Raw genomic sequence first — 11767 nt, 5'->3', positions numbered from 1 at the left:
TAACACTGCAGGGTCTGGACGATGTAGCCAGAGATGGCTTGGGTTGCAAGTTACCTGAACATGGGATCAAACTTCGTATCAAATCTGATGTAATTATGAGATGAGGGAAGCTTTGGTCTTTGTGGGATATTCCTCTGCAAATGCCTAGGCTTATGGTTGATTGGGATTACACAAAAAGAATTGAACAAAATATTATTTCTAGATGTACTGTTGCGTATTCCTTTGATATTAAAGTTGGACAGCAACACTGGTGTATATTCTGGGTTCAGTTCTAGTGTTCAAAGCCCTCAATGACTTAAAGGTAAAGGTAAAGGGACCCCTGACCATTAGGTCCAGTCCCGGATGACTCTGGGGTTGCGGTGCTCATCTCGCTTTACTGGCCAAGGGAGCCGGCGTACAGCTTCCGGGTCATGTGGCCAGCATGACTAAGCCGCTTCTGGCGAACCAGAGCAGTGCACAGAAACACTGTTTACCTTCCTGCTGGAGCAGTACCTATTTATCTACTTGCACTTTGACTTACTTTTGAACTGCTAGGTTGGCAGGAGCAGGGACCGAGCAACGGGAGCTCACCCTGTCGCGGGAATTCGAACCGCCAACCTTCTGATTGGCAAGCCCTAGGCTCTGTGGTTTAATCCACAGCGCCACCCGCGCTCAATAACTTGAGAGCCAGTGTGGTGTAGTGGTTAAGAGCGGTAGTCTTGTAATCTGGGGAACCGGGTTCGCGTCTCCGCTCCTCCACATGCAGCTGCTGGGTGACCTTGGGCCAGTCACACTTCTTTGAAGTCTCTCAGCCCCACTCACCTCACAGAGTGTTTGTTGTGGGGGAGGAAGGGAAAGGAGAATGTTAGCCGCTTTGAGACTCCTTAAAGGGAGTGAAAGGCGGGATATCAAATCCAAACTCTTCTCTTCTTCTTCTTCTTCTTAGGTCTGAGAAATACCATCTTCATGCCTGCAAGTCTTCTTGGTTGTTAAGACTGGCAGAGAGGGCCCTCTTGGTGGTCTATTGCTCTCAGAAGTTTGGGGCAATGGCAGTCTGGAAGTGAGCTGTAGAATTCCTGCCCCACATGGGTGCCTCTGACAACTTCATTATGCACATTCCCTCTTGGGCTGAAGAGGCTCTGCTTTATCTCTTCGGCCTTTGGCTCCGAGGACGTTTTCAGAACCCGCCGTCTTCTCTTGACTGTGCAATTTATTGCCCCATTCCTTCACATAAGAGAATGGTCTGTCCACACCATAATAAATGGTAGCTGTAATTGAAAAATGCTGCAGTCCAGGTCTTGTAGTCCAGCAATGGTGACCACATGTTTGAGGTGCCCAGGGGAAAAAGTTTGAGAACCACTGGATTAAGGCAAAAGAAAATACAAAAAACCTACAATACAGTAAATATAAATACCAGAGCACAATAAATAAATGCAATAAAAATATAAAATAACAAAAACCCAGACACACCATGTAGGAAGATCTACATGGCTCCATCATTGCTAAGTCTTCAAAAGGACCTTAAAGACATTTCTAGTCCAATTCTTGCTTATATTATGGAATTCCCTCCCTTTTTGTTATTCTTCTGCCAGCAGGTCCAAAGCTTCCTCTTCAGACAGGCCTTTGAAAACGAAAGAGCAGACAGTGGTGACCGCTAGCTTCCTGTCAAGGCAAACTGTATTTTAATGGCTGGTTCTAAAGGTGTTCTGATGCATTTTAATTATTGTTTTTCACTAGTTTGTTTTTATTACTTTGCATTTATCATGTTTTTTAAAATGTTACAAGCCACCTCAAATTCCAGCTTGGGAGAAAAGAAGGCTATGAACATATTTAATATAGCGATGGTGGTAATTAACTTCCATGGGCCATGCTTGTAAATGTTGATTGCTGCTGCTTATACATTAAAAGAGGCAGGGCCATCTTAAGCATATCCAGTGCCGTGGTGCAAAGATCCCTCCGGCTCCCCCCTCCCCCCGTTTCCCATAGTTGTCAACCTTTTTTAAGGAGTAGAACCACTGGACTTACTCCCAAGCAATAGCCTCCAGAAGATCAAAAGAGACTATGAGGCTCTGGGCAGGAAATTGAAGCAATTAAATGCACAAATTGTCATCTCATCTGTCCTCCCAGTTGAACGACGTGGCCCAGGGAGAGAGGGAAAAATAGTGGAAGTCAACAGCTGGCTTCGCAAATGGTGTAAACAGGAACGGTTTGGATTCTTAGATCATGGACTGCAGTTTCTTGAAGATGGACTTCTGGCAAGCGATGGGCTGCACCTCACAACGGTTGGGAGGAATGTTTTTGCCAAAAATATCAGAAACCTCATCAGGAGGGCTTTGAACTGACTAATGTGGGGGAGGGAGACAGTGCTCCTGAAGGTAGGAGTCTATCAATTGATGAAGATGATCATCCAAATGTCATAGACCAAAGGAAGCAAACAGCATGCAGACCTAGTGGTGAGAGGAAAAAATCCTTAAATAAGAGACACGGGGGAATGATTAATGGACTTCAATGTCTGTACACTAATGCGCAAAGCATGGGAAATAAACAAGATGAGCTTGAGCTCTTGGTACAGCAAACTAAATATGACATAATAGGCATCACTGAAACCTGGTGGGATAAGTCCCACGATTGGAATGTAATAATGGAGGGATACAATCTATTTCAGAGAAACAGACCAGACAAGAAAGGAGGAGGAGTGGCGTTATATGTCAGGGATGTGTATACCTGTGAAGAGATCCAAGATTTAGAACCTCAAAGCCAAAGTGAGAGCATTTGGGTCAAAATTAAGGGAGAGAAGAATAACAGTGACCTCATTGTGGGAGTTTACTATAGATCCCCAAGCCAAACGGAGGACATAGATGATGCCTTATTGGAACAGATGGCCAAGCATGCAAAAGGAAGGGAGATAGTAGTAATGGGGGACTTCAATTACCCGGATATTTGTTGGATGTCAAACTCTGCCAAGAGCATAAGGTCAAACAGATTCCTCACTGGCCTTGCAGACAACTTCATTGTCCAAAAAGTGGGAGAAGCAACAAGAGGAACAGCCATTTTAGATCTGGTCCTAACCAATGTTGATGACCTGGTTAGTGGGGTAGAAGTGGAAGGATCATTAGGCGCGAGTGATCATGCTCTTCTGAAGTTTACTATACAGCGGAAAGGAGCAGCCAAGCATACTAGGACTCAATTTCTTGACTTTAAGAAAGCCGACTTCATAAAACTTAGGGAAGTGCTGGGTGTGATCCCATGGACAGTAATACTAAAAGGAAAGGGAGTTCATGATGGCTGGGAGTTTGTTAAGAGGGAGATAGTAAAAGCACAACTTCAGGCAATACCAATGAGACGGAAACATGGAAGGTTCCTAAAGAAGCCAGGGTGGCTATCTAAAGAACTTTTAACTGAGTTAAGATTAAAAAAGGATGTGTACAAAAAATGGAAAAGGGGGGAAACCACCAAAGAGGAATTCAAACAAATAGCCAGCACGTGTAGACACAAAGTCAGAAAAGCTAAAGCACAGAATGAACTCAGGCTTGCTAGAGAGGTTAAAAGCAACAAAAAAGGCTTTTATGGGTATGTTCGTAGCAAAAGGAAGAACAAAGAAACAGTGGGGTCACTCAGAGGAGAAGATGGTGAAATGCAAACAGGGGACACAGAAAGGGCTGAACTCCTCAATGCCTTCTTTGCCTCAGTCTTCTCCAAGAGTATTAAAAGAACTGGCAGATGTGATCTCAGAACCACTGGCAGTCATCTTTGAGAATTCCTGGAGAACAGACGAAGCCCTGGCAGACTGGAGGAGGGCAAATGTTGTCCCTATTTTCAAAAAGGGGAAAAGAGAGGACCCAAATAATTACCGCCCAGTCAGTCTGACATCAATACCAGGGAAGATTCTGGAGCAGATCATTAAGCAAACAGTTTGTGAGCACCTAGAAAGGAATGCTGTGATCACCAATAGTCAGCATGGATTTTTGAAAAATAAGTCATGTCAGACTAACCTGATCTCATTTTTTGACAGAATTACAAGCCTGGTAGATGAAGGGAACGCAGTGGATGTAGCCTACCTTGATTTCAGCAAGGCATTTGAGAAGGTGCCCCATGATATTCTTGTAAAGAAGCTGGTAAAATGTGTTCTTGACTATGCTACCAGTCAGTGGATTTGTAACTGGCTGACTGACCGAACCCAAAGGGTGCTCATCAATGGTTCCTCTTCATCCTGGAGAAGAGTGACTTGTGGGGTGCCACAGGGTTCTGTCTTGTGCCCGGTCTTATTCAACATTTTTATCAACGACTTGGATGATGGACTCAAGGGCATCCTGATCAAATTTGCAGATGACACCAAACTGGGAGGGGTGGCTAACATCCCAGAGGACAGGATCACACTTCAAAACGACCTTGACAGATTAGAGAACTGGGCCAAAACAAACAAGATGAATTTTAACAGGGAGAAATGTAAAGTATTGCACTTGGGCAAAAAAAATGAGAGGCACAAATACAAGATGGGTGACACCTGGCTTGAGAGCAGTACATGTGAAAAGGATCTAGGAGTCTTGGTTGACCACAAACTTGACATGAGCCAACAGTGTGACGCGGCAGCTAAAAAAGCCAATGCAATTCTGGGCTGCATCAATAGGAGTATAGCATCTAGATCAAGGGAAGTAATAGTGCCACTGTATTCTGCTCTGGTCAGACCTCACCTGGAGTACTGTGTCCAGTTCTGGGCACCACAGTTCAAGAAGGACACTGACAAACTGGAACGTGTCCAGAGGAGGGCAACCAAAATGGTCAAAGGCCTGGAAACGATGCCTTATGAAGAACGGCTAAGGGAGCTGGGCATGTTTAGCCTGGAGAAGAGGAGGTTAAGGGGTGATATGATAGCCATGTTCAAATATATAAAAGGATGTCACATAGAGGAGGGAGAAAGGTTGTTTTCTGCTGCTCCAGAGAAGCAGACACGGAGCAATGGATCCAAACTACAAGAAAGAAGATTCCACCTAAACATTAGGAAGAACTTCCTGACAGTAAGAGCTGTTCAACAGTGGAATTTGCTGCCAAGGAGTGTGGTGGAGTCTCCTTCTTTGGAGGTCTTTAAGCAGAGGCTTGACAACCATATGTCAGGAGTGCTCTGATGGTGTTTCCTGCTTGGCAGGGGGTTGGACTCGATGGCCCTTGTGGTCTCTTCCAATTCTATGATTCTATGATTCTAAGTAAGCAGCTGTAAGATTTCAGCCTCACATGCTGCTTCTCCTGCATTCTTCCTGTTCCTTCTCTTCACTTTCCTCGAAATGTAAAATCCTTGCGTCTAATGGGGGGGGGGGGAATCTACTGACAGCGTTAGGGTTAGGGAGCTCACCCCGTCATGGGGATTTGAACCGCTGACCCTCCAATTGGCAAGCCCAAGAGGCTCAGTGGTTTAGACCACAGCGCTACCCATGTCCCAGCAGGTGTCCCGCATCCTGCATCACAGATGAATTAAACGATCAGGTTCTTAGAAATACAGAACAGGTATTATGTGGCACCTGTAGGAGTGCCGGTTCTGCCGATCGCTGCGGTTGTGTGGGTGCATATAGGATTGTTATCTCATGGGTAAACCGGCCCCAAGTTGTTAAGAGCTTTATATACTAATAGTAGCACATTGGCAAACAGAGCAGATCTCTGAGCACGGGTGATATATGCTAACCTCTGTGGGGATCGCTCTCCTCCCATGGAGGCTTGGGAAGCAAGCTGCATGCCCACCAGCCATATGGTTGGCGGGGCGCAGCTGGCAGGCGTGCAAGGAAAGGGGAGGCCGCTGGCAAAGCCACACAGCTCCCTCACTCGCTGGGGCGCTGAGAGGCCAGCGCCCTGGCGCAACGCACCACTAAGCCAATGGGAAAGACGGCTCTGAGAAACGGTCTTGGAGTATTTTGCTATTGTTCTTTGTGCAGGGAGGTACTTACTGAAGGAATGTCCAACAAGCTCGTTCATCATCATCACCACCACCAACACCACCATCATCATCATCATACCCCGCCCATCAGCCACTCCGGCTTGCCCCAGCCACTCCGGAAGGCTTCCAGCATAAACAAAAACATTTGTTGTTTAGTCGTTTAGTCATGTCCGACTCTTCGTGACCCCATGGACATGAGCACGCCAGTCACTCCTGTCTTCCACTGCCTCCTGCAGTTTGGTCAGACTCATGTTTGTAGCTTTGAGAACACTGTCCCACCATCTCGTCCTCTGTCGTCCCCTTCTCCTTGTGCCCTCCATCTTTCCCAACATCAGGGTCCTTTCCAGGGAGTCTTCTCTTCTCATGAGGTGGCCAAAGTATTGGAGACTCAATTGGAGTCTCAAACAAAAACGTAATAAAACATTAAACATTAAAAAAAACTTCCCTATACAGGGCTGTCTTCATATGTCTTCTTAAGGTTGTATAGTTGGTTATCCCCTTGACATCTGATGGGAAGACCCTCTGCCTGGTTCCCTGTAACCTCACCTCTTACAGTCAGGGAACTGTTTATTCAGCCACGATATGAGTGTCTGAACTTTCCATGTGTGAGATGCTCAAGTCCCCAGTTTGACATGGTGAATATTCAACTTGATCCAATCACGTGCACAGAAAATAGTAGATCTAGCTGAAAGGCAACACGCAGAGATCTGCACTGATGATTGCATCCCTAATTATTATTGCATAATTATAAAATTATTGTACATTCTTAGAAGGTTGTATAATCAACCTGCTTCTGCACTACTACCGATGCAGAAATTTTGAAGAAAGAAAGAAAGAAAGAAAGAAAGCAGACTGTGTAAGCTTGACTCTTACTGAGTTTTGCAGTCCTCGGACAAATGGTCTCTCAAATCATCTCTGTGACTCACTTCCTGTCGATATTTACAGAGTTCCTTTCAATGCATTACGGAAGCTGTTTGTCGGCATCATGTACCGGCAGCCAAACTTTCCACTCTGTTCATTCTGCTCAGTGATTTAATTTGAGTCATGAGCATGATTTGGCATTCGGCACTCCAATACCTTATAATGCGCAGCAGCCAGGAGAGTGACTCAGCTTTTTTTTTTAAAGCAAAAAAGAAAGAAAAACCAGTTCCTAATGCTATGCAAATAAAAAGAGTTAACATGACTTGCTCACATGGAGTTCATAAACAACCCAACCCCTCCCTGGGATTTAGTATTCTCCATTACAAGGGAAACCAAGGGCTACATTCCATTTTGGGTAGGGTTGAAAAATCTCAAACAAATGAAGCAGTTTCCACCTGGACACTATTTCTGATGGCTGAATGGGACTTGCATCTCAACAGACACAGTTAGGACTGCTGTGTGTATGAAGGTGAAGGTGTGTGTGTGTGTGTGAGAGAGAGAGAGAGAGAGAGAGAGAGAGATCTTTTAATAGCAAAAGGAACATGTGGGAAGGAGCGAAAGCTCTCTTCTCTGCTTTACCTCCCTGTGGCCTTTCAGATGATGTTATGTACTGAGTTGCATAGGATCCAAAATGCAGCAGTCTGATTGGTCCTAGAACAATAGGATTCAGAATGCAGCAGTCTGATTTGTCCGCAGGAGCTACCCAATCCAGCTCCAGGTGGAAGTGAATCCGCAACCTGATTGGCCTACAGGAGAATCCCAGAATTAGCCAATCACGTGCGTCTCATTGTGTAAATAATGTATATAAAGCAGATATTTTGGGGGAACTCTCATTCCTCACTACTATGAGCTGAATAAAGAGCATGAAATCCTCACTCGACTCCGAGTATATTTCAGATGATTTAGCCTGTTTCTTTTTTTTAAAAAAAAATATTTATTAAAATTTTTCAATTTAATACAAAAGAAAAAGCAACAGACAAAAAAAAGCAAAAATACACAATTAAAACAAACAAAACAAAAGAAGTATAGTTCCCATTTCTTATTTCCATTACCTTATATCCCGGACCTCCTCTCACCTCCCCCTTTTGTATTCCAATTCAGATTCTTAATTCAGCAAATCCTTATTATAACTTAATATAACTTATTTTAACTTATTGTTCAGCTTTTACATTACAGCTGGTAACCATTTAATTTCAGTCCAACATCTTTTTAACATTCATTAATTTTGCAGTATTTCTTAAATAGTCTTTAAATTTCCTCCAATCCTCTTCCGCCGACTCTTTTCCCTGGTCTCGGATTCTGCCGGTCATTTCTGCCAATCCCATATAATCGATCAGCTTCATCTGCCATTCCTCCAGAGTGGGTAAATCTTGTGTCTTCCAATATTTTGCGATAAGAATTCTTGCTGCCGTTGCTGCGTACATGAAAAATGTTCTACTATATCCTTCTTTGGCACCAATTGGCCAACCATGCCCAGGAGAAAGGCCTCTGTTTTTTTCAAGAAGGTGTACTTAAGTACCGTTTTCAATTCATTATAAATCATTTCCCAGAAGGCCTTAATCCTTGGGCACGTCCACCAAAGGTGAAAGAATGTACCTTCAGTCTCTTTACATTTCCAACATTTGTTATCGGGCAAATGATAAATTTTTGCAAGCTTGACTGGGGTCATGTACCACCTATAAATCATTTTCATAATATTCTCTCTTAAGGCATTACATGCCGTAAATTTCAAACCGGTGGTCCATAACTGTTCCCAGTCAGCAAACATAATGTTGTGTCCAACATCCTGTGCCCACTTAATCATAACAGACTTCACCGTTTCATCCTGAGTGTTCCATTTCAGCAGCAAGTTATATATCTTTGACAAAACCTTAGTTTTGGGTTCTAACAATTCTGTTTCTAATTTCGATTTTTCCACCTGGAATCCAATTTTCTTATCCAGTTTGTAAACATCCATTATCTGGTAATAATGAAGCCAGTCTTGTACTTTACTTTTTAGTTTCTCAAAACTCTGCAATTTCAATTTATCTCCCTCTTGTTCCAAGATTTAGCCTGTTTCAAGTGCTGAAAGAAAAAATCTTATAGCAGAGGAACAAAGGGAAGTAAAGGCACCGAGAGCATGGCTCCCCTCCTTCCTGTGTTGAAAGCTTTTTAGGAATTTAGCAAGCTGCCTCATACTGCAGGGGCAAACTTTGGTAATCTTTCATAATACGGTGCCCTGCATGAGGCCAAAATTGGGCGTCCCAAAGGGATCTTCTCAATTTTGCTGCCCTTCGCCTTAGTGCCTGGTGCGCGGGAAACCGCCCCCACCACCCTAAATCCAGTGCTGCATACCGAGTCAAAGGTATTGGTCCATCTAGCTCAGCACTGTCTACTCTGATTGGCAGAGGCTCTCTGGGCTTTCAGACACAGGTCTCAGCCCCACCTGGCGATGCAAGCAAGGCAAACGCTCTACCACTGAGCTACATTGCATTGCAGAGGGTTGGAAATGATAATAATAATAATAATAATAATAATAATAATAATAATAATAATACAGTGGTGCCCCGCAAGACGAATGCCTCGCAAGACGGAAAACCCGCGGACAGAAGGGTTTTCCGTTTTGGAGGCGCTTCGCAAAACGAATTTCCCTATGGGCTTGCTTCGCAAGACGAAATGTCTTGCAAGTTCCTGCGGGCCCCCCCCCTTTTTTCCCTTTTCCTAAGCCGCTAAGCCGCTTATCAGCTGATCCGCTGATAAGCCACTTATCAGCTGATCCGCTAAAAGCCGCTAAACCGCTAATAGCGCTAATCCGCTAAACTGTCAATGGGCTTGCTTCACAAGACGAAAAAACCGCTATACGAAGAGCCTCACGGAACGGATTAATTTCGTCTTGCGAGGCACCACTGTAATAATAATAATTTATACCCCGCCCATCTGGCTAGGTTTCTCCAGCCACACTGGGCGGCTTCCAACAGAATATTAAAATACAATAACCTATTAAACATTAAAAGCTTCCCTAAACAAGGCTGCCTTCAGATGTCTTCTAAAAGTCTGGTAGTTGTTTTTCTCTTTGACATCTGGTGGGAGGGCATTCCACAGGGTCTTGGATGACTTTTGGGGTCCCTTCCAACTCTACAGTTCTTTGATTCCATACAGCACAACCCTCACTTTATATCCGATGAGTGTGGGCTTGGTAATATGCACATGTCAGGCTTGGCCCTTGGCCTCTGATTGTAGGACGGTAGTCTAAACCACTGAGCCTCTTGGGCTTGCTGAGCAGAAGGTCAGCGGTTCGAATCCCCATGATGGAGTGAGCTCCCGTTGCTCTGTCCCGGCTCCTGCCAACCTAGCAGTTCAAAAGCATACCAGTGTAAGTAGATAAATAGGTACCGCTGCAGCGGGAAGGTAAACGGCGTTTCTATGCACTCTGGTTTCCGTCATGGTGTTCCGTTGTGCCAGAAGCGGTTTAGTCATGCTGGCCACATGACCCAGAAAGCTGTCTGCAGTGCCGGATTTATGTATAAGCTAAACAAGCTATAGTTTAGGGCCCCACTCTCTTGGGGGCCCCCAAAAAATTTTTTTAAGGAAAAAAACCTGGATGTTCATTTCCAAAATATAAGAGAAAAAACAAATAAAATAAAAACAGTGTTTTGTGTTGTATTGGCTCCTATTTGTTATGTGCAAATGGCTTTAGATAACTGTTAGGTGCATAAATTACCATACAGCATATATTCAACACAAAAAACAGCGACAATTTGTTGTTGACAAAGGACAGCTGAACATTACCTTCAGTAGCTTAGGGCCTCATCAAACCTAAATCCAGCCCTGGCTGTCTGTGGACAAACGCAGGCCCCCTCAGCCTGAAAGTGAGATGAGTGCCACATCCCCATCGTTGCCTTTGACTGGACTTAACTGTCCAGGGGGGTCCTTAACCTTTCCCCTTACCTTACCATTTCACCTTTCCGAGACGCACAGTCCTTTTGCCTGCTCTTCGTTGGATTCCCTTTCCTGTTGCTGGAAGTGAGGAGACCAGAAAAGAAAAAACTTGCCAGAAAATCGGAACGGAGGAAGGGGAGAGTGTGGGAATGCGGTGATGTAGATGAGGACATCATAGGGGCAGCAGAGAATTGATGGAGACACAGGAAGGATACAATCCACATTAAATGACAGTGCGGATGAAGCCATTGCAAGTACGCAGCTTTGCAAACCAGGAGGATACTGGAAGCAGAACAAACAGGAGCAACCAGGGCTATTTTCCCCACCGAGAACTTTAGGGAAATCAGTTCTGGCACCTCTTAGGTCGGCACCATTGGCATTCGAAGAGAATAAGTGAGGTGTTCGTGGTGAACTCAGGCACCTCTTTTTCTAGAAAACCAGCACTGGGAGTATGTTCCCCACCTCAAGCTCAGTAAGTTACATTTTCTGCCTGATTCAAGCAGAATTTACATCCCTTAGGAGAACGATGACAGCAGAGAGAGCGGGGGGGGGGGGGCACTCCGTGTCCACCTGTCTCCACTTGTGCACTAACCTCTCTTCAAATAAAGGGGGAATCAATTATTCATTAAGTGAAAATGCAGACTTTTATTATGCCAGATGTTTCTCAGGATGCTTGACACTGCCCATTAACTCACCCTTTGCTTCTTTTAATTGCTTTAACTAATGGTTATACTCAAGGTTAAATGACTTCAGATCTTGTCTTATGTCAGCCAGCCAGGAAAAAGACACCAAGCGATGGAGGGTCCCCAGCAGACTGGTGGGTGGTTGGGAGTTTTCGCAGGTGTAATTTGCAGCATGACATTGATGCAGTCATAGCGCGTTGTTGTTGTTTAGTCATTTAGTCAGGTCTGACTCTTTGTGACCCCATGGACCAGAGCACACCAGGCACTCCTGTCTTCTACAGCCTCCCACAATTTGGTCAAACTCATGTTCGTAGCTTCGAGAACACTGTCCAACCATCTCGTC

The sequence above is a fragment of the Podarcis cretensis genome, assembly GCF_951804945.1.
Source record: "Podarcis cretensis genome assembly, chromosome: 1".
Classification (NCBI taxonomy): Eukaryota; Metazoa; Chordata; class Lepidosauria; order Squamata; family Lacertidae; genus Podarcis; species Podarcis cretensis.
This window is presented reverse-complemented; position numbering follows the sequence as displayed.